Consider the following 21,192-nt stretch of genomic DNA (forward strand, 5'->3'; position numbering starts at 1 on the left):
GTTGTGACTCCCACACACTGGAAGGAAATGTCTTCTACGTAATTGTATGGAAGTCATATTTATGGCATTGTGTGACTCCTTATATCAGTGTCCAGTTCAGGTACTGTAACTGACAGCAAATCATAAAAACAAAACAAAAACAAACAAAACAAAAAAGCACTAGAATTTAGCTTTTGGATAAAATCATTTTTAGCCATTTTAAGAGTTGTCTGTCACAAAGCAAACTGTAGCTGAAAATTAAGAAAGACTGTTACTCATGTCCTGGGATGCCTGCCTGTAATGTAAGTTCTGGGGAAAATACAAAACTCTACTCTGCTTAAGATAAAAAGAGACTGTAGTCTGTTAAGCACAAGATAGTTAGGTCTGTGTTTCTGCTCTTACCATAACATCAATGACTCACTATCCCAAGATGTTTTGCAGAACTTTGGTTTGTTTGCAAGAAGACTTCCCAACCTCAGTCACGATGACTCCAGAGGAGAAATAAATCAGATGAAGAAAATTGTGGAAGCTTACATCATCACTGACCAACTATCACAGCCCTTGACCCTGAACAATTTAGTCATGATTGTTTGCCCTTAAAAGACCCTGACTGTAAGCTATTGGGAGCTTTGGTCTTTGAGCATTAGCTGTCCATCCTCCTTCATTGGCATCTTTGTAATAAACGCCTTCTTTCTTTCACTGCACCCCAGGTCAGTGTAATTGACTTTCTGTGTGTTGGGCGAATGAACCTGGTTTCAGATTCTATAACAATTTGGGGAGAGTAAGAAGAGACTGTTCCTAGTAGACATCTCAACCACAGCATATTGGCCCTTGGCCGGTCTACACCTTTGTAATCTGTCAGCAGGTGCCCAAGTTTAATTTTCCCAGAGACAGCCCCAAGTGTTTGGCTGCTGGCTTGGCATAACTGGCCCACTTAGCTATGGTTCTGCAGTGAAGGAAACAAGACACCTGGCTTGTAAGACACCTCTGGTAAGTAGCGAAGCTTGTGTGCCATGGCACCAAGGTTCTCTCCCTTTGGGCATTTGGTTCTGCTTAGACACAGGACATGGGGTTTTGGAGGGACTTTCCCTAAATAGCCTGAAGGACTAAAGTCTTTTGAAGCCATATTTGATTTGTTTGGGAATTAGTAAGCTAGTTCTTAAATTTGAGATTTTTTCACAGCCGACCATGATAACTTAAAATAATCGGAGATATGAGCTCAGTTCTAACCTGTAATACTGTTGCTGCATTTCACGAAATTGGGAAATTTTTAGCTATGAATTCATGAAAAGAAAAACGTGGTGTTTCATTATAACACTGCCTGGCCACCATGTTCCCTTAGATCTGGGGGACAATGGCCAATGTATGGATCCTTACATTACACCACTATCTTTCAATTGGAATTATTTTGAGAGAAAAGGAAGGAACGTGGGATGAGATCCCTTATGTACAAGCTTGCATGTTATTGTATCAGAGTGAGCCGATACAGAGGGAATGTATCATTTACAGAGGGATATGGTTCAGGGGGAGACTTCCCAGCAAATGGAAGGACAAAAGGTGTGGCCTGACTCTCAGGAGGTGAGAGATCAGCAAACGTGTTCTCCCACTGTACGTCCTCCACCACATGCTGGAGAGAGTGCAGAGCTAGGGCCCCGAGGTACAGGCAATAGCCTCTCCTGATCTGGCTGGACCAGAAAGGAAAAGGGAGAAACCACAGGAAGGGGGAATGGTTTCCCCGTCTTGTGTCTGACTGAGCACACAGTTCCCCCAGGGAGCCACTCCAGTACAGGAGGGGGCAATTCACCTTGAGACAAATGACAATCAGGGGAGTAAATGCTCAGAAGAGTCAGCAGGTTTTGTGTGGGTACATTCCTCATTTTCTACTTCTTATTTAAACAACTGGAAGAATAACAGGCCTGTCTTATGGAGACCATCGAAAGAGGATGTAAAGTGTTTCCTTTCCAGCTTTGCCACTCATAACACAGATTGAGTGGATGTTCAAAGACTGTTGAATACTTTGCTGACTGCAAAAGAGAGTAGTGATAGAAAAGGCCAGAGAAGCAGCTAACCCGCTGCTCTCGAGAACCCGGCAAACCCTGTGCGGGCCATTGCCTCCATTGCAACCCACAGTGGATCGGCTGGGACGTGAATGAGCGAGGAAGAACTAGGACTGAACATGATCAAGACGGCATTTAGTAGGATTGCAGAAAGGGATACTAAAGCAGCGGAGTTTTAATAAGGTCCATGAGCCACATCAAAGACCACGAGAAAACCCCTCTAAATTTTTTTAAAGGATCTATGAGAATTACCACCAATATACAGAAGTACGTCCTGAGGACACTGCAAACTTTAAATTGGCAGAACAGACTTTTGTCATCCAATGTGCTCCGGACTTCCAGAGAAAGCTACAAAAACTAGAGGGCATTTATGGAACGCCTATATCCCAGTTGGTGGAGGTTGCTTTGAAGGTCTTTAACAGCTGGAATCAAGCACGGGATCGGAAAGAACAAAGAAGAATGAAACAGCAGGCTTCACTTCTCATGGCAGCAGGGTCCGGAGGACCAGACACAAAGTAATTTGTTCCAAATTAAGACCTCTGGGTTCCAAGGGGACCAATGGAGGACCCCAGAAAGGAACCCCTCCAAAGGGACACCGTAAAGTGGGTCTGAAACAGTGTGCCTACTGTAAATGAGAAATCCTCTAGAAGAAAGGGTGCTCGTGTTTGAATGAGCAGCCCAGAGAAGGGGACAGGAAAGCCTTGCTCATGCCTGAAATGACTGCAAGTGATGATGAATGAGGGCACCTGAGGGACCAACTTGGGGAGACAGGCTCCCACCAGGAAGCTTGGGTGACCCTATAGTTGGGAACCAGACAAATAGACTTTTGGATTGATACTGGAGCCACTTATTTGGTTTTAAACACTGGACTGGCTAAACTGACTCGAATAGTATGACTGCCCTGGAGTATCTGGCAAGCTTATGAATAAGCTCTTCTTAGAACCTCTAGACTGCCAATGGGTCAGCACAACCTTAAAACATAGCTTTCTGTACATGCTGAGTGTATGATCCCTTTATTTGGCAGAGATTTATTGACAAAACTTAATGCTAAAATGACTTTTGATCTGGGATGGCTGGACATTGAGCTGCTGTCAGAAGAAGCTCATGCCTTCCAACTGGCACTTCTTGGGCAGGGAACAGGAAGCCAAGTCACTGATGTCCTTCCTGAAAGGACAGCTTGAAGCAGGTAAGCATGGGAGCGTGAGCTGACAGGAGTCTGAGAAGAGCAAATATTGCCACAAAATGCAGGTGAAACTGGAATTGGATGCTAAACCCCTGAGCTTAAAGCAATATCCTCTGAAGGACTGAGCTAGATGAGAATACACTGCCTTTCTAGAATACCAGCTTACTTGACCCTGTAACACTCCCATCCTGCCACTTAGGAAACCAGGTAGAGAAGAACATCGCTTTGTTCAGGATTTGAGAGCCATACGTCAAATTTATGGAAGACATCACCCAGTGGTCCTGAATGCCTACACACTGCTGACCACCTTGTCTGGAACTTTTGCTGGTTAACATTGCTGGATCTAAAGAATTTTTTTTTTTCTTTTTCTTTTTTGCATGCCATCGAGTCCAGAATCCCAGGAACGATTTGCTTCTTAATGGGCAGATTTAGAAACAAAAAGTAAACAATCACACTGTTGGACTGGGTTGCTGTGAGGCTGTGAGAACTGTCCAACCTTGTGTGCCCTGGCAATGGATTTAAGAGGGCTCCAGTTACAGGAGGGTGTTTTGCTTCAATATGTAGATGATATCATACCAGCCAGCAGATCTAAGGAAAACTCAGACAAAAACAGAGTCACCACTTTATTTTTAATTTTTTAATTTTTTTTTTTTTTTGGCTGCTAGAGTTTATAAGGTTTCTAAAAAGAAAGTGAAAGTCTCTCAATCATCAGTAAACTGTTTGTCATTTGAATTGACTAAGGGACAGAGAAACTTCCTGACCACCGGGAGGCTATGGTAAGCGTGGCCATCCCAACCACAAGAAGACAATTATGGGGACTCTGAGGGGCGGCATGATTTTGCTGCATTTGGGTCCCTAGTTTTGAACTCATGGCACAACCTCTACCTGAGGCCTTAAAGGTGGGGGACAGTGATTCCGTGATTTGGACCGGAGATTGTCAGAGGCCTTTCCAAGATTTCAAAGAAAAACTGATCACTGCCCCTGCTTTACAATTGCCAGATTTAAAGAAAAGTTTTGACCTTTTCGTGCATGAAAGAAAAGATAGCACTGGGATGATATCCTGAAAATTTGGAAAGTCCCAATGACTGGCTGCTTACTTCTGAAAGACGTTGGACAAGTTTGAGATCCATAGCTGCCACCTGTGACTTGATACAAGAGGTCACTTGGAGCCTGACCATGGTGCATACCTCACGTGTGCTGCTGCCGCTTAAACAGAAAGGGGACTGTTGGCTAATTTCAGGCCATGTAGGGAAATACGAGGAGATTTCATTAGATAACCCTAACATGACTCCTTAAATCCTGCTAACTTACTCCCAACTCCATCTCAAGGGCCTCTACATAACTGCTTGCAAGTTATTGAGCAAGTTTACTCTAGCAGGATGGACTTGACTGATGTGCCCTAGAAAGCCCAAATTTGAAGATGCAAACCGAGGGCAGCAGTTTTGTGGACCCAGGGGTCCAGAAGACTGAATATGCCTTACTGATTCTACAAGAGACCCGGAAAGTGGAAGCTCTCCCATCAGGCACCTCCGTGCAAAAGTTGAGGTGGTAGTTCTCACCTGTGCCTTCCACCTGGGAATAGATAAGAAACTAAATGATTACACTGACTCATAATGCATGCACATTGGGCTATTTGGAAAGACAGGGGTTTATTAACTTCTGGAAAGAAAATTAACTAAACATTCCTAAGAGATCCTGAAACTACCTGAGGAATTGACAATATGCATTGCCCAGGACATCATAAAACTGACTGTACTACACCTCATGGAAATAACCAGTCTGACCAGGCTGCAAAGTTGGCAACCGAAAACAAGGATACTTTGCTTATGGCTTAATTTACGGTATACGTTTGACACAGTTTAACCCAATACTCTCCTAAGGAGCTAGAAAGATTAAAAGAATGGGGGCCCAATCCCACACAGGCAGAATCTAAAACTTGGCTTGTGAATGACCAAGAAATAATCCTGTTCCCAAACACTTTGTGGAGGAAGTCACTGAGCTAATACACCAACGCCCATGTTATGGCTGAGATGCCACACTCCTATGGACCCAGCAGTATATCAGAGAGCCCGGGAGACAGAGAAATATACAGAGCATCACTCAAAAATGCATGATTTGTGCCAAAAATAACTCCAAGATGGGGCCAACCCCACCATAAATGGAAATACAAGCTAGGGGAGAAGGCCTTGGGGAAGACTGGCAAACAGATTTTACTGTAGATTTTGCTGCTTACCGGTTACAGTGGACACATTCACTATATGGGTGGAGGCATTCCCTTCCTGCTCTGCAAAGGCTTCTGCAGTAGTGAAAGATGTGCTCAAAGAAATCACCCCCAGGTCAGATTGCCCTTCTCCATTCAGAGTGACAATGGCAGTGTTTTTATTGCCTCTGGAACTCAAGACATCTCTAAGAAGCTCAGAATAAAATGGAATTTACATGTGTCCTGGAGACCTCAATCTACAGGAGAGACTAAGAAAATGAACCATACTTTAAAGGAGACAATAGCCGAAACCTGCCGAGAGACTAGCTGAGCCTGGGATAAAGTGTTGCCTATTGCACAGCTTAGACTTAGAGTGGCTCCTAGAAGAAGGCTTCAGTTAAGCCCTTATGAGATATTATATGGGAGACCCTCCCTCTATTCTGAGCAGCTAAGTGGACAGGCAACTGATTTAAAGGTAAAATAATTAGACACTGTCAGGTATGTACAATCATCGAATGTTCTTCACCAATTTGCTTCTAATAGAATGATGTACCCCACAGATGTTCCCATCCATCTCAGTAAGCCTGGAAATCGGGTGTTCCTCAAAACTTGGAAGGACTGTCATCTTGAGGTTTAACTCCAAGCACAGCACATGGATCCTTACCAAGTTTTACTGTTAACTCCTTCTTCTGTTAAACTAGGGGGACTCAAGCTGTGGATTAATCACACTCCAGTAATGCTGGTTCCTGACCCAACTGCAGACCCCTGAGACCCAGCCTGCAGTAGATGCAAACACGCACAAAGGACAAGCAGCGACACCTGCTGACCAGTACACCTGTGAACCCAGACCAGGTCTCAAGCTGAAGCTTAAGAGAAACCATCATGGATAAGTCATAATTCCCAGGAAAATTATATATATATATATATATATATATATATATATATATATATATATATATATATATTTAATATATATACATACATACATATATATAGCTAATGTATATATGCATATATTATTATTATACATATATTATTATTATATGTATCATTAGCTGGGGCATATTTTATTTTATCTTTTATTTGCTTAGCTATCCACATATGTTGCCTGATTTGTTTAATCATTTAACTTGTATTTGTGTGATAATAAGCCAAACCTGCTACTTACTGTACCAACATATGGATACTGTTTCATTCCTTTGTTAGTTAATAGTGATAATGCAACAGATGAGAAATACCTGTTACAACTTCAGACAGAACCAACCTCTAATGGTGAGAACAACTATTGGGATCCAGTTCATTGTTTACGCCTTTTCCTGCAAATATTTGATTATACTGCTGGCCACAAACTGCCATGATTTTACCTCATGTTATTGCTCTCTGGACTTGTGCCTACGCTTGGCAAAATAGTTTGATGATTAAGATTTCCCAGGAATTAGTACAATCAGGGAATTTGACCCTAGTTTGGATTCATCAACCAAAACCTGTTACAGTTATAGCAGTAACAAATTTTTCTCTGGTAACTAACTTTTCTGTTCAATTAGACCAGCCTCTCCACCTGCGTATTGGGTTAGGTTAGTCAAGGTAGACAATTCTAATAACCCATGCCTGTTATTGTCAATGCCCAAGTATGGGCCTTCTCATTCAATGATCAGTACCCACTTCTAGAATCTTGTAAGTCACCCCTTGCATGTGGACACACCATACATATTGGGATAAACCACAATTTACCTCATTGTTGTGCGGGAGACCCTGCTCGCTGCACCATTTGTCGGGCGGGGCGGCCTGCGGGGTCTCTGCTCCCGCTCCCCATACAAGAACGCAGGATATGGTGAGGCCAAAAAGGAGCACCCATGGAGCCATAGGTAGGGGAGTCATACCACTATATTCTCTCTGGAGGCACTATACTCTCACTGGAGGCTGGATCCACACTGTCCGCAAATCGCCACCCACACTTGCCAGCCCAGCCGCCATCTTCTTGCTAGCCCCCATTCTTCTCTTCTTCTGCTAGCGTAGCCACAGCAGTTATATTGTGGCCAATGGCTCACTGGTTACAGCTGACGGCCAACTAGCCTCAGCTGATGGCCATCCCATCACAGTTGATGGCCATTTACTACCTGAGCCAGCAGCTTTCTATGTGAGGCCGAGAGCCTGGAAACTACTTTCTGGGGCTCTGCCCCCACACTCATGTAAACGTAATGTAAGTTTCTTCCCTGTGCTTCCCTCCAGAGATTACTGGGAAGAGATCTGCTCTAAGTGAAACATCCCTCTCACTCTACTCCTTTCTGTACTCCACTCAGCACTGTTAAAACTTTGCCACATACAGCTCCCAGGCCCCTCTCTCGGTGTTCTCTCATTAACCATACTGAATTAAATCAGACCTCTCCCTGGCTCCAAAATGTTGTGTGGGTTCTGACTGCTCCACTGACTGGCAATTCCCCAATCTGTCACTTTCACCTCAGGCCTCTCTATTCCCTGAAATACACAATATTGAAATTAAGCCAATTAATAACCCTACAATGGCCTCTAAGACTTCAAGTCACAAAAGAAAGAAAAAGTCATAGGTCTTTCACTTCAAATCAAAAGTTAGAAATCATTAAGCTTAGTAAGTAAGGCAAGTGTGTAAAAACACAAGACAGTGTGAAAGGTGATCCTCTTATGTCAAACAGTTAACCAAACTGTGAATGCAAAGCAAAGGTTCCTGAAGTAAATTAAAAATGTTACTCCAGTGAATATGCAATAAGAAAGAAAAACAGGAGAAAGTTTTAGTGGTCTGGATAGAAGATCAAACCAGCCACAATTTTCCCTTAAGCCAAAACCTAATTAAGAGCAAGGCCACATCTTCAATTCTATGAAGGCTGAGAGGGTGAGGAAGAAAAGTTTGAAATTAACAGAGGTGGGTTCATGAGGTTTAAGATAAGAAGCCATTTCCGTAACATGAGAGTGTGAGGAGAAGCAGCGAGTGCTGCTGTAGAAGCTGCAGCAAGTCATGCAGAAGCTCTAACTAAAATAATGAATGAAGGTGGCTACACTGAACGATAGATTTTCAATGTAGATGAAATAACCTTACACTGGAAGAAGATGCCATCTAAGATTTTTGCAGCTGTAGAGAGAAATCAATGTCTGGTTTCAAAGCTTCAAATGACAGATTGATTCTCTTGTTAAGGGCTCATGTAGCTGGTGACTTTACGTTGAAACCAATACTCATTTACCATTCTGAAAATCTTAGCAACCTAAGACTTTTGCGAAATCTACTCTGCCTGTGCTCTATAAGCGGAACAACAAAGCTTGTTACAACATGATTTGTTGGATATTTTAAGCACCCTACCCCCGAAAAAAATTCTTTGAAAATAATACTGCTTATTGGCAATGCACCTGGTCACCCAAGAGTTCTGATGGAGATGTACACTGTATAGTGTTGTTTCCGTGACTATTAACACAACTTCCATTCTACAGTCCATGGATAAAGGAGTAATTTTGACTTTCAAGTCTTATTATTTAAGAAATATTAGGTAGGTGCAAAAGTAATTGTGGTTTTAAAGGTTAAAAATAATTGCAAAAACTGTAATTCCTTTTGCACCAACCTAATATATTATGTAAGGCTATAACTGCCTTAAATAGTGATTCCTCTAATAGAGTTAGGTAAAGTGAAAACTTTATGGAAGAATTCATCATTCTAAATGTTCTTAAAAATATTTGCACTTCATGGGCAGAGGTCAAATGATCAACATTTACAGGAGTGTGGAAAATGTGGATTTCAACACTTATGGATGACTTTGAGGGATTTAATGGAAGAAGTAACTGAAGATGTGGTAGAAATAGAAAGATAATTATAGTTAGAAGTGGAGCCTGAAGGTGTCACTGAATTGCTGTAATCTCATATTAAAATTTCAATGAAGGAGGAGTTAATTCTTATGGATGAGCAAAGAAAATGATATTTTGAAATGGAATCTACTCCTGGTGAAGATGTTGTAAAGATTATTGAAATGAACACAAAAAATTTAGAATATCCCATAAACTTATTTGATAAAGAAGGGTCAGGACTTGAGACGATTGACTCCAATTTGGAAAGAAGTTCTGTGGTAAAATGCTATCAAACAGCATGGCATGCGATAGAGAAATTGTTTCTAAAAGGAAGAGTCAATTGATACAGCAAACTTTATTGTCTTATATTAAGAAATTGCCACAGTCACCCCAAACTTCATCAATCACCATACTGACCGGTCAGCAGCCGTCAACACTGAGGCGAGACCCTGCACCAGCAAAAAGGTTATGACTCACTAAAGGCTCAGGTGATGGTTAGCATTTTTTAGCAATAATGCATTTTTAATTAAGATATGTATATTTTTTAGACATAATGCTATTGCACACTTAATAGACTACAATACAGTGTAAAAATAAATTTTATAAGCACTGGAAAACCAAAAACTCGGTATGACTTGTTTTATTGTGATATTCACTTTATTGCAATAGTCTAGAATAGAAAGAGGCCTGCCTTTACTTAAATCTACTAATGAAATGGACCCCTCAAACATTCATCATGAGGAGAGAAGATGTTCTGTAATAGAACACAGAGGAGTAACCCTCCCACCCCCCAAAGTATTAGTTAACTTTGACTAGGGCAGCGGTTATCAAAATGGAGGTTTGGAGAATCGGAATCTGAAAGGCATGTGTATTTGGGGAGTTTGAGAGGGTTCCTAGAAAAGATTCACTTAATCTCTCCATAGCAGGAAAAAATATTCCTTAAAATTATTCACCATTCTTTCCCAAAATTCCCCCAAATGCCAAGCAGCTTTCTTATTACTAAATTGGTTTTAGTGGTATCATACCCAAAATTCCCCCAAATGCCAAGCAGCTTTCTTATTACTAAATATGTTTTAGTGGTATCATACATTTAGTAAGGGGTGCATTGCTTGGAGAGGGTGACCAATGGAGCAGTCCCCGGAGAAAATGCACCTATTCAACATTGTTGGAGAGTATTCTGGATTAGATAAGACTGTCATGTGAACCCTGAGATTTGTTGGCAAATCTGCTCTTTTCTAAATGCATCATGGTTTGTAACCTCTATTAAAGTATATCCATCTAAAAATGGATACCCTGGGAGACCTAGAGCAAGCCTGCTTTACCTGTAAGGCTGTCCCTACAACATGAACAAAGCGTGATTTCCTAGCCACCAGGAAATCCCTGCTGCTCAAAAATGATTTCACTACTGCCTGTCACAATGAGTGAAATTTTACCATTATGAGTTACAATTTGGCACAATAAACTCTTGTCAAGATTATTGACAGGGTAAATGTGACATGCCTTGTTCAGGTCAGGCTGAAAGCTAGCTGATAAGACAAGTTCAGTGTGTACTTTGTCTCAATTCTGTAAAGTTCAATGGTGATTACCATTTTGGTGAAGCACAGCTGATTTCTTGTATGAAATGATTTATGGCTCTAAATAGAGCAGAATAACTGATCATTGCAGATTCTAGAGGGAAGCTTGAAGTGGGCTAAAATTATCATTTGAGCTCAAACCTTTGATAATCATAGTTTAAGGATCAAGACATGGGAATTATTCAAACACCGTGTCCATAGGACACGTTAGTGATGATGCAGCACTCTTTGTAGAAGGAATAACAATTAGAAAGAGACCTATTGTGTGCCAAGGACTGCTAGTCTCTCTGTTGATGCATCTCATGTAAACATTATCATAACCTTGGGGGATCTCCATTATAAAAATGGGGAGATCTGGGACTTAAACAGATTGATTATGAATTCTCACTTGGGCCTACATGACATCTAAGCTACCATGTCAAATTACCTCATTCAGGACAAAATACACATTTTTTGTGCCACATGTATTATTTGGGAGGGAGTCAAAGTTCTACTGACTTCTGTGCTATGCAAATTGTAATTTCTGGATCCCTGTAGTGTCAGGAAGGAGTAAAGGAAACGAGCTAATTTTGTCAATAACCATAAGAAAGAATTTGATGCTTATGTAAGTACTAATTGTATTTTTTTTTTAAATCAAACTTTGCCAAATAACAGTATCTCATGTAAGGAGATAACCATATAAAGAAGAAAGTGAACTGATAAAAACTCAAAATCCATAAGATTGTCTTTCATTTCTCTTACTAATTCCTTTGTAATCTTTTTGGTTAATTATCATAATTGTGATTAGGTTGAATCAGATCAAACTGCACTTAGTGGTGTTTTTCCAAAGCAGGGGCTGGTTGATGCTGCATCTTTCCCTCTGTAATACTATTCCTTGTGACCAAAGATATGTGTTAGAGGACGGGTGGAGGGACTAGAAGTTTTAAGATGGGAACAGACTGCTGAAGTGTCAATTTTCTCTTTTTCTTTAAAACATACACATTTTACTTGAAAAGCAACTTACATTGGGATCCTATTTCATAATGTATGTGGTTCATTCCAGGCACTATGACTATTAAATTTCAACACTTATGTTACCCCCTCTTGGAAAACTGATGGAGGATGTTAAGTTGTGCACCCCAACCCCTTTAACATATGACCAGTTTATCTCCAAATCCCCAAATAAGCTTTCACATAAGGAAGGAGCTATCCATGTTAGAAGGACTCTGATCTGCAATCATGAAAACATCACACAGTTAAATATATAATAAATGGGTCTAAACCACACTAAAAGAACACAGATTAGGAGGATCCCCTCTCCTAGGAGAAAATCTTAATTTTCATTGTGGCACCAGTTACTGGCTGTCAGCAACAACCATAAGACTGTTGTGGTCTAACCATCTAAATAGTTACATCTCTAACAGAAATAATCTTGTAGATACAGAGAACATTTTGATGGTGCCAGATGAGAGGGGAATTGGGAGCGTGGGTGAAAAGGGGAAGGGATTGAGAAATACAAATTGGTAGTTACAAAATAGTCACAGGGTGTAAAGAACAGCATAGAGAATATAGTTAATAATATTGTAATAACCATGTATGGTGTCAGGTGGGTACTAGAACTAACGGGGTGAGCACTCTGTAAGTTGTATAAATGTCTAATCACTATGTTATACACCTGAAACTAATTTAGTATAGCATGTCAACTGTAATCGGAAAATAAAAAAATCATAAATAAATATTTATGTGTCTATTTCTATTTCATCTATGCTATCTATCATCTACCTATTATCTATCTATCATATTTCCATCCACCCATCTATCTATGTATCATCTATCTAGACTTACAAAACAATATTTGGTTCATGTTTCTTGTAGTTCACATTGCTCCTTTATTTATATGACAATTCTCTATTGGTGACATTTATAAGAAAAGACCGAGCATTCAAGAGAACCTCAGAATGGATACTCTTTCTGGAGACAATGTCGTAGTCTCTGACTATTATCTTACCCAAGGTCCCCCTTGCCCCAGAGCAAGTCTACCTATTCAGCTCCACTTTCCGGCAGAAACATCTACTGATGGAGGCTGCTTTCCTCCTCATCTGTCTCCTACTTTGCAGTCACTCCTACCTCTATTGTTTGCTTCTTTCTGCTGGAGGGAAAAAAAAAAAATCCCTCTCTCTGCCTAGCCAGATCTTTCCATCCTTTTTCACTCATCACAGACCCTGTTTACTCCAGAACACGATGAGTATACAGTGAAATTTTACTTTCCTGAATTCCTACAGCTTTCCAGTTCCGATATGGGTATGTAACTGCCACACCAATAAAAACCATATCAATATCACTGTTCCAGCTGGAAGTAGTTGGTGCTGCTCCTGATCACACTCATACACACTAGAATACACTAGTGTATACTAGAATACTCACTGTGAAGTGTGGTATTAAGTCTGAGAGGAACTGTCTCCTAGACAACTGGGTTCTTTCTAACAACACACACCTTAATCATTTCATTAATATTTTCATATTTCATGAATATAAATGTAATGTCTCAGACTGCAAACTGCTTTAGAAAGGGGCAGGTAAGTTTTTTTTTTTTTTAAACAATGCTCTCAGGAACTGAAGGAGTGTAATTAATTAGCCACTTGCAAAACAGTTAAATCAATGGGATTACACCTTTTTCAATGTTAGAAAGAATAATATAATCATACTTATACTTTATTTGGTATGCAGAAGACATAAAATAAACACTGAGTCAAATTAATTTACACATCTGTATTTACATATGAATACTTAATTTTTATTTAGATTATTAATAGTGCAAAAATGGGTCCATACATGTCAAAGGTCATGAAGTTGTACCTTCCACTGTTTACTTCTGATACTGCTTTTTATGTACATACTGTGTTTCCCCGAAAATAAGCCCTAGCCGGACCATCAGCTCTAATGCGTCTTTTGGAGAAAAAATTAATGTAAAACCTGGTCTTACTTTACTATAAGACCCAGTCTTTATAATATAATATAATATAATATAATATAATATAATATAATATAATATAATGCCAAGTCTTATAATAATTTTTGCTCTAAAAGACACATTAGAGCTGATGGTCTGGCTAGGTCTTATTTTTGGGGAAACACAGTATGTCCCTTGCTTGGGGTTATTACATATAAAATTGTAACTACAAAAAGAAAACTGAAAGTAACAGGAATTTTCTTTTCAGTAAACAACCATTCTATTAACAACTAGCTATCTTTGTGCTTCAATATTTGAATCCATACAGTTATCATGAGCAATCATTTATTACTTTGTGCACAAACACCCATCACTAAAACTAGAAAACCAGTTGGACAAAAAAATAAATAAAGATACTATGGAATTTCCATGAAAGATGCAGTGCAAACTTAGAAATCCTTGTACAGCCCGTTCCAACATGCTGCTCTCATCCTATTAGCATTTCCAAATAGTGAGGGTTGGACCAGCTTTTGAACATCTTTATTAATCCCATAATTTCTCTTCTTGGTGGTGGTTAAATTAGGCTCTGAAACAGGTTGAGTGGTAATAATAACAATAATAGCATATCAGTCAGATGGGCACTTCAAAAAACATTTGACATTTTTCTCTTGGAATGCAGAAATGCATGTGACAAAGCAAATGAAACTCATGCCACTTCCTGAAGACACTTATTTAAAACCTGAACTCAAATTCCAACTCTCTTGCTGGCCCCAGAGTTCTACTTAGCAAGGTGTTTCTTTCTGTCAGATTTACTTGCTGATTTTATTTTACTTTTCTGAGGAAAGACAATATCCTCCTTTGTCATTCATTCTCTTCTCTCCTTGATTTGTGTCCTATTTTCTGCCTGAACACCCCTAGGCTCTGACTTCACAGTCGCAGTGCCTTCCCCTCAAGCTGCCAGTGATGGGAGCTGCAATGCTTGGGAGAGACAATGTGCCCTGCTGTGATGGATTTATTGCACTGAGCGTGTTCGTATGTTGTAGACAAACAAAACACCAAATGGAGTTGAGAGACTAAGAGACAGGTCATATTTCTACATCCTAACAACAACAACAACAACAACAAAAACCCTTTATAAAAGTCTTATGTCATTAAGATACTTTTGTTTCAACAATCCCTTGACTCCCAGTGACAGGCAGAGGGCACTGAATTTCAGTTGTGCTGCAGCATTAGGCAGGATATCTATGAAGTTGCCACTGTGTAGATGAGCATATTTACTACACATCATCTCAAGAATCTGTATTTTTACAATCTTTAAAATTCAAATAAACTTTCCTTGTCTTATATAATGTAACTCTGCTCTCTTTATCCCCACATTTTTCTTTTTTAACTACGATAATTCTTTTTCTCATCAGCTTGCTCTGGTCTTAGCTAAATCTCACTATTTTCTTACACACTACTGAGGACCTTTAGTGTGGCACTGCACTAAACACAATTCTGTGTTTGTCTCCTAATTGTGCCAGAGCGGATCCTCCTATAGGGCAGTGTATTCCAAGAATTGAGCAGAGTGATTACCATATGCTTAATGTTTGGTAAATATTTGTTGAAAAAATCAATACTAACTTCATAAACCTTTTCCAGCATTATAAATTACAATCAATTTTAATTTTTCATTTCCAGATCTTTTCTTTGCCTTGGTCTAATTAAGCTGATGCTAGAAACATTGCTTCTTAAAGACACCTCCACATGAAAATTAAGCCTCCTCCATTTGTCTCTATTCTCTATGTCCTCTAAATCCAAACGCCATTTCTTATCACTAGAAAGGAAGTGGAGGAGGAATGATTGGACTATAGCAATATTAAAGATTAAACTCAGGAATACAGGTTTTTATTTCACTTTGAAATCTTATTGACCATCTTTTCTTAACTTTTTTATTTTTAATTACAGTTGATAATTAATAGTATATTTGTTTCAGGTATACAGTATAGTGGTTAACTTATAGTGTCCCCAATAAGCCTACTACCCATCTAGCACCATATATACTTACAATATTATTGACTGTATTCCCTATGCTGCACTTTACATACCTATATCTTCTTTGTAATTGCCAATTTGTATTCCTTAATTACCATTTTCAGCCAGCCTCTTACCCCCCCTCCCATTTGGCAACCATCAATTTTTTTCTATTGATCCATGAGTTTGTTTTTGTTTTGATTGTTTATTTATTTCATTTTTTAGATTCCACTTGTAAGTGAAATCATATGGTATTTGTCTTTCTGTGTCTAATTTATTTCACTTAGCATAATGCCCTCTAGGTCCATCTGTTGTTGCAAATGTTAAGATTACATTCTTTTTTGAGGCCAAGTAATACTCCATTTTTTATATGTACCATATCTTCTTTATGGACACTTAGGTTGCTTCCATATATTGGCTACTGTACATGAAATGCCCTTTTTTGTCTCTTGCTATAGCCTCTGTTTTAAAGTCTATTTTTGTATAAGTATTGCTACCCCAGCTTTTTTTCTTTTCCATTTGCCTAAAATATCTTTTCCATCCCTTTACTTTCAGTCTGTGTCTGTCTTTCAATCTGAAGTGGGTCTCTTGTAGGCAGCATATATAAGGGTTTTGATGTCTTCTCCATTCAGCCACCCTGTATTTTGATTCGGGCATTTAATCCATTAACATCTAAAGTAATTATTGATGGGTATGTGGTTATTACTATTTTATTATTCATATTTCTTTTTCTTCTTCTTAAAGAAATCCCTTTAATATTGTGTTTCCCTAAAAATAAGCTCTAACCAGAAAATAAGCCCTAGCATGATTTCTCAGGATGACATCCCCTGAACATAAGCCCTAATGCATCTTTTGGAGCAAAAATTAATATAAAACCTGGTCTTATTTTTGGGGAAACATGATATTACTTATAATACTTGGGTGGAGAGGAACTCCTTTAGCCTTTTCTTGTCTGGGAAGCTCTTTATCTGTCCTTTGATTCTAAATGATAGCTTTGTTGGGTAGAGTAGTCTTGGTTGTAGGTCCTTATTTTTCATCACTTTGAATATTTCCTGCCAATGCCTTCTGGCCTGCAAGTTTCTGTTGAGAAATCATTGACATTCTTATGAGAGCTCCCTTGTAGGTAACTAACTGCTTTTCTCTTGCTGCTTTTTAGACTGTCTCTTTGTCTTTAAGCTTTTACATTTTACTTACGATGTGTCTTGGTCTGGGCTTCTTTGTGCTCATCTTGTTCTGGACACTCAATGCTTTCTGGGCTTGTATATCTGTTTCCTTCACCAGGTTAGGGAAGTTTTCAGTCATCATTTCTTCAAATAGGTTCAATCCCTAGCTCTATGTCTTTTCCTTCTGGTACCCTTGTGATGCAAATCTTGGCACACTTGATGTTTTCCCAGAGGCCCCTTCAACTATCTTAATTTTATTTATTTATTTATTTATTTATTTATTTATTTATTTATTTATTTTCTGTTTTGATTTGATGTTTCCTGATACCATGTCTTCCAAATTTTTTATTCAATTATTGTTTCATGTAATTTGCTGTTGATTCTACCTAATGCATTCTTCATTGGTTTGTGTTCTGGTGTAATCTGAAGCCAGCCACCAGGTGTGTTAGTTTTAGGGCATCTTGGGAGAGTCTCTGCTGTAGGCCATGTTCAGCCACTGCCTGTGTCCAGCCCAGGGCCACCTGGTAGGAACTACAATGTGATCTTCAGTTAGTAGCTGCCTGTCTGGGACTTGGAGATGCCTGGGAGAAGCTATGCTGTGAAAGGAGACTGACTGCCACTAGGAGCAGGGCTGCTTAGCACAAGAAAAGGGCATGCTCAGCCAGCCACTGCTTTGTTTGGGGTTTGTGGACCTTTGAGAGATTTTGGGGAAAGTCTTCAGCATGGGCTGAGGGCAGCAGCTTGTGAGGAAAAGCCACTGAAATATTTGGCCTGGTGTACAAGTTGAGTAGGGCAGGTCCTCAGGGAATAACCAGGGTGGCATGAGTTTGATAGAGACTCAGATTTGGTGCCTGCCTGCACCTGCAGGCTGGGGTCGGAAAAGCTCAGCAAAGGAACAATGATGCCTACCAATACTTTTAGTCCCAGAAAGAGTTGCCCCTTCAGTTCTCATCTTGAAACCAGACAATTCAGTTTTTCCCCATTTGCCCCTGGTGCTTTTTGAGTGCCTGCCCAAGTGCTGGAGCTGAGAGCCAGTGAGTTTGTCAGCGAGTAAGTCCATGTGTGGGCCGTTTAAGAGGAGTGCTTGGAATTCCATCAGCCCTTCATCTTGCCCATACTCCCCACTGGTTTTCACACCCAAATATTATGGTGAATTTTCTTCTTGGCATTGGTGGTCCAGGCTGGGGAACCTGGTGTGGGGCTGGGACCCCTTGCTTCTCAGTAGGGACCTCCAGAGCTGAGATATCCCTCCCAATCCTTAACTGCCATATGTGGGTGTGGGACCAGCCTGTTTCCTACCTCTGCTCCTCCTACCTGTCTCAGTGTGGCTTCTTCTTTATATCCTTAGTTACACACATTCTGTTCAGCTAGTCTTCAGCAAGGATGGTTCTATAATTTATTTGTATTTTTGATGTGGTCATGGGAGGAAGCAAGCACAGAGTTTATCTGCCTTGCCATTTTGAATGGAAGTCTTAGGAATCAGTTATTGTTAAGTAGGTGACAAATTAATGTTTGAGAGGGAAATGAAAAAATGGATTCTTGTGGAAATCTAATATTGTGCATCTTTAGGTCACTTAATGAAAGGTGGTATTGATTCAATTTAGTTAATAATTTTGGATAAGTAGAATTTTTGATTAAAATAATACAGCTCATGCAAAAAGTCATTATATTGAATAGGAAAATTATCAAGGTTGAAGGGTTCCTTGACTGGAGTGCTACTCCACCCACCCTTATGTTAATTAACTTTGTCAAATAACACACTAGTCAGAACAATAATTTAAATTTTTTGTTAACATGTGATCCAGTCCAAATATTTCTCTTTCTTCCCCGTTGCTCACTCAGAAAATATCAGAAAGTCTCTACATGAAATTCATAGAATACAGTCAACCTTCCATATCTAAGGGTACATCCATAGATTCAACCAACCACAGATGGAAGATATTTGAAAAAATAAGCTACATTGCTGCTGATGTGTATGTGGTTAAGGCTATAATGGTTATATCTGTACAGAACATGTACATAGTTTTTTGGTAAGTATTCCATAAACAATATAGTATAATGAGTATTTATATAGTATTTACACTGTGTTTGATATTATAAACAAATTAAAGATGATTTGAAGTCTATGGGAGGATGTACACAGGTCATATGCAAATACTGTGCCATCTTATATAAGAGACATGAGAATCCCCAGATTTTAGTATCCACAGGGGGGCTGGAACAAATCCCCCATGGGCACCAAGGAGCAATTATATTGGAAATAGAAAGAACTTGAAGTTCATTTTGTCTATAACTAATCATCAAATATTCATCCAATCCCTTCTTTAACATTGTCCATATTTGATTTTATTGCATTGGTCCAAACCCACCTAGACTTGGGGAGCTGACTTCATCAGGATATCATATGTGTGGTTGTACAATTCTAAATGCTTCTACATTGCTTATACAAAACTTAACCCTGCCCTTCTTTTCAGTGATGCTATTCTACCCCTTAGAGACTAGAACAACTTGTAATATATGTTTTAACATCTAATAATCCTTCTAATATATGGATATGTTTATCATGTTCCTTAAAATTACATCTGTCTTTCATAATCTAACAATAACCAGACAAAATTTGCCAAACATAAGTCCTTTAAAGAACTTACATATTTTTTCTGTGTTACCTTTAAATGGTCAAGTTCAAAAGTGATCGCACTATTTCAGATAGATCTATCTAATGCATAGTCAATGGTAATGTTATATAAAAATATTCATACAAACAATTTATTTCTTCTTCCTGTCTATCTAAGTTATAAAAATATCATGTCTTTAAAAATTATTTCCCTATTATTTATTTTTATTTTTATGTTTTCTCTGTCCAAGACATTTTTGTGTGCTTTTTGTAGAAAATAATAATTACAGATATTTCACGGAGTCAGATTTTTATTTTATTTTATCCAGTGATTTCCAAATATTATTCCTAAATCCACAGAATTAGATTGTTGCCCTCATCTCTGGTGGTGAGGGAAGTGGGAGGAGAAAATCTGATTTCCTGAAATTGGGACAATCTCCCCAAAATACCTTAAAAATAGTATGGTTTGACACTGTTTTGATTAAATTTTCTGCTCAATTGAGACAATGTATTTTTAAATATGTTTCTGTTTGGTAAGTTGCCCAGTGGTTTTAAAGGTTTTATGAGTTCATTTGCCACCTTATCCTGAGAAGCTACAGAAAGTTTCAGAAAAATAATAGGTGACAATTTCCAACAAACCAAGTTAATAACTAGTATGACCTTGGGCAAGAAACAAATTTCTCCATGGTTCAGTTTTTCTTATTTGGAAAGTAAGCTGATTTGTTACTATTTTGCATGAATATTTGTGTAAATGAAAAGAGATAAAACATTGCATGCAAACCATGCAATGTAGGGGCCACATCAAGACAAATTAAAGAATATATTAGCTTTTAAAGTTTTACAGACACTGGGTAAAGTTAAATTAGCAGGATATCTTATGTTGAATAGTTTGTTTCTTGAGTTATTTAAGGAACAAATATTTCAATGTAAGATCTCTTGCTTTGCATAAAACTCATCTTATTCCTTTTGAATTGTCACATATATGAAGAAAGAGAGCAACTGTGCACGTTGAAGGAAAGCATTTAGATGACAAGGAATTTTGATGACATCATTTTGGTACTTAATGTCTACTTTATGGACATTTTATAAACTATATGAAAATTTTAGAATTTTTAGTACCATATGGTATGAGCAACAGACACCCACACCATACCTCACTTCTTATTCCATCTCTGACCTACACCACATCCTTTGGTACATTTTCAAGTTAAATAAGGTAGAGTCAATGCCCAGGGGTATTGTTAGACTGGATGTCCTGAAGGGTGATGTTCATTTGCCTTTGTGGAGCACGTGTGGGGAATGGAGGGTCATCATCCATCCTGTGAGAGCAACTGAAAACATAAATCAAAGTTTTACCAGATGACTCAGCCAGCTCCTTGTCCTGTTTCACATCTCATGTTCGGAATGATGCCATAGTTTTCAAACTACCACAGAAGGAGATTAAAATATTTGTTGCTTTATAGAGATTTTGAGATAATGGAAAGGACAAGTGTGGGCCACATTTAACCTGCTGCTCTTTTAGAGAGCTAGTGTTAGTCTTCCAGGGATGATCAGAATCAATAAATGTAGATTTCTGAGTCCAGAGATAACACCTTTTGCCCAAACTGTGAGTTCTTCTATAATATAGAAAAGGATGGCAGAATATGCTGCCCCAAAAAATATGCCACTTGGGCATA

At 38.9% G+C, this 21,192-nt stretch overlaps 1 pseudogene; it reads left to right on the forward strand.

Annotated features, from left to right (window-relative positions):
* The first annotated feature begins 1,494 nt into the window (after positions 1-1,494).
* LOC141570514 (PEST proteolytic signal-containing nuclear protein pseudogene) overlaps positions 1,495-21,192 on the forward strand; it is a 32,934-nt pseudogene continuing 13,236 nt past the window's right edge.

This window comes from Rhinolophus sinicus, linkage group LG01, assembly GCF_036562045.2.
Source record: "Rhinolophus sinicus isolate RSC01 linkage group LG01, ASM3656204v1, whole genome shotgun sequence".
In the NCBI taxonomy this organism is placed as follows: Eukaryota; Metazoa; Chordata; class Mammalia; order Chiroptera; family Rhinolophidae; genus Rhinolophus; species Rhinolophus sinicus.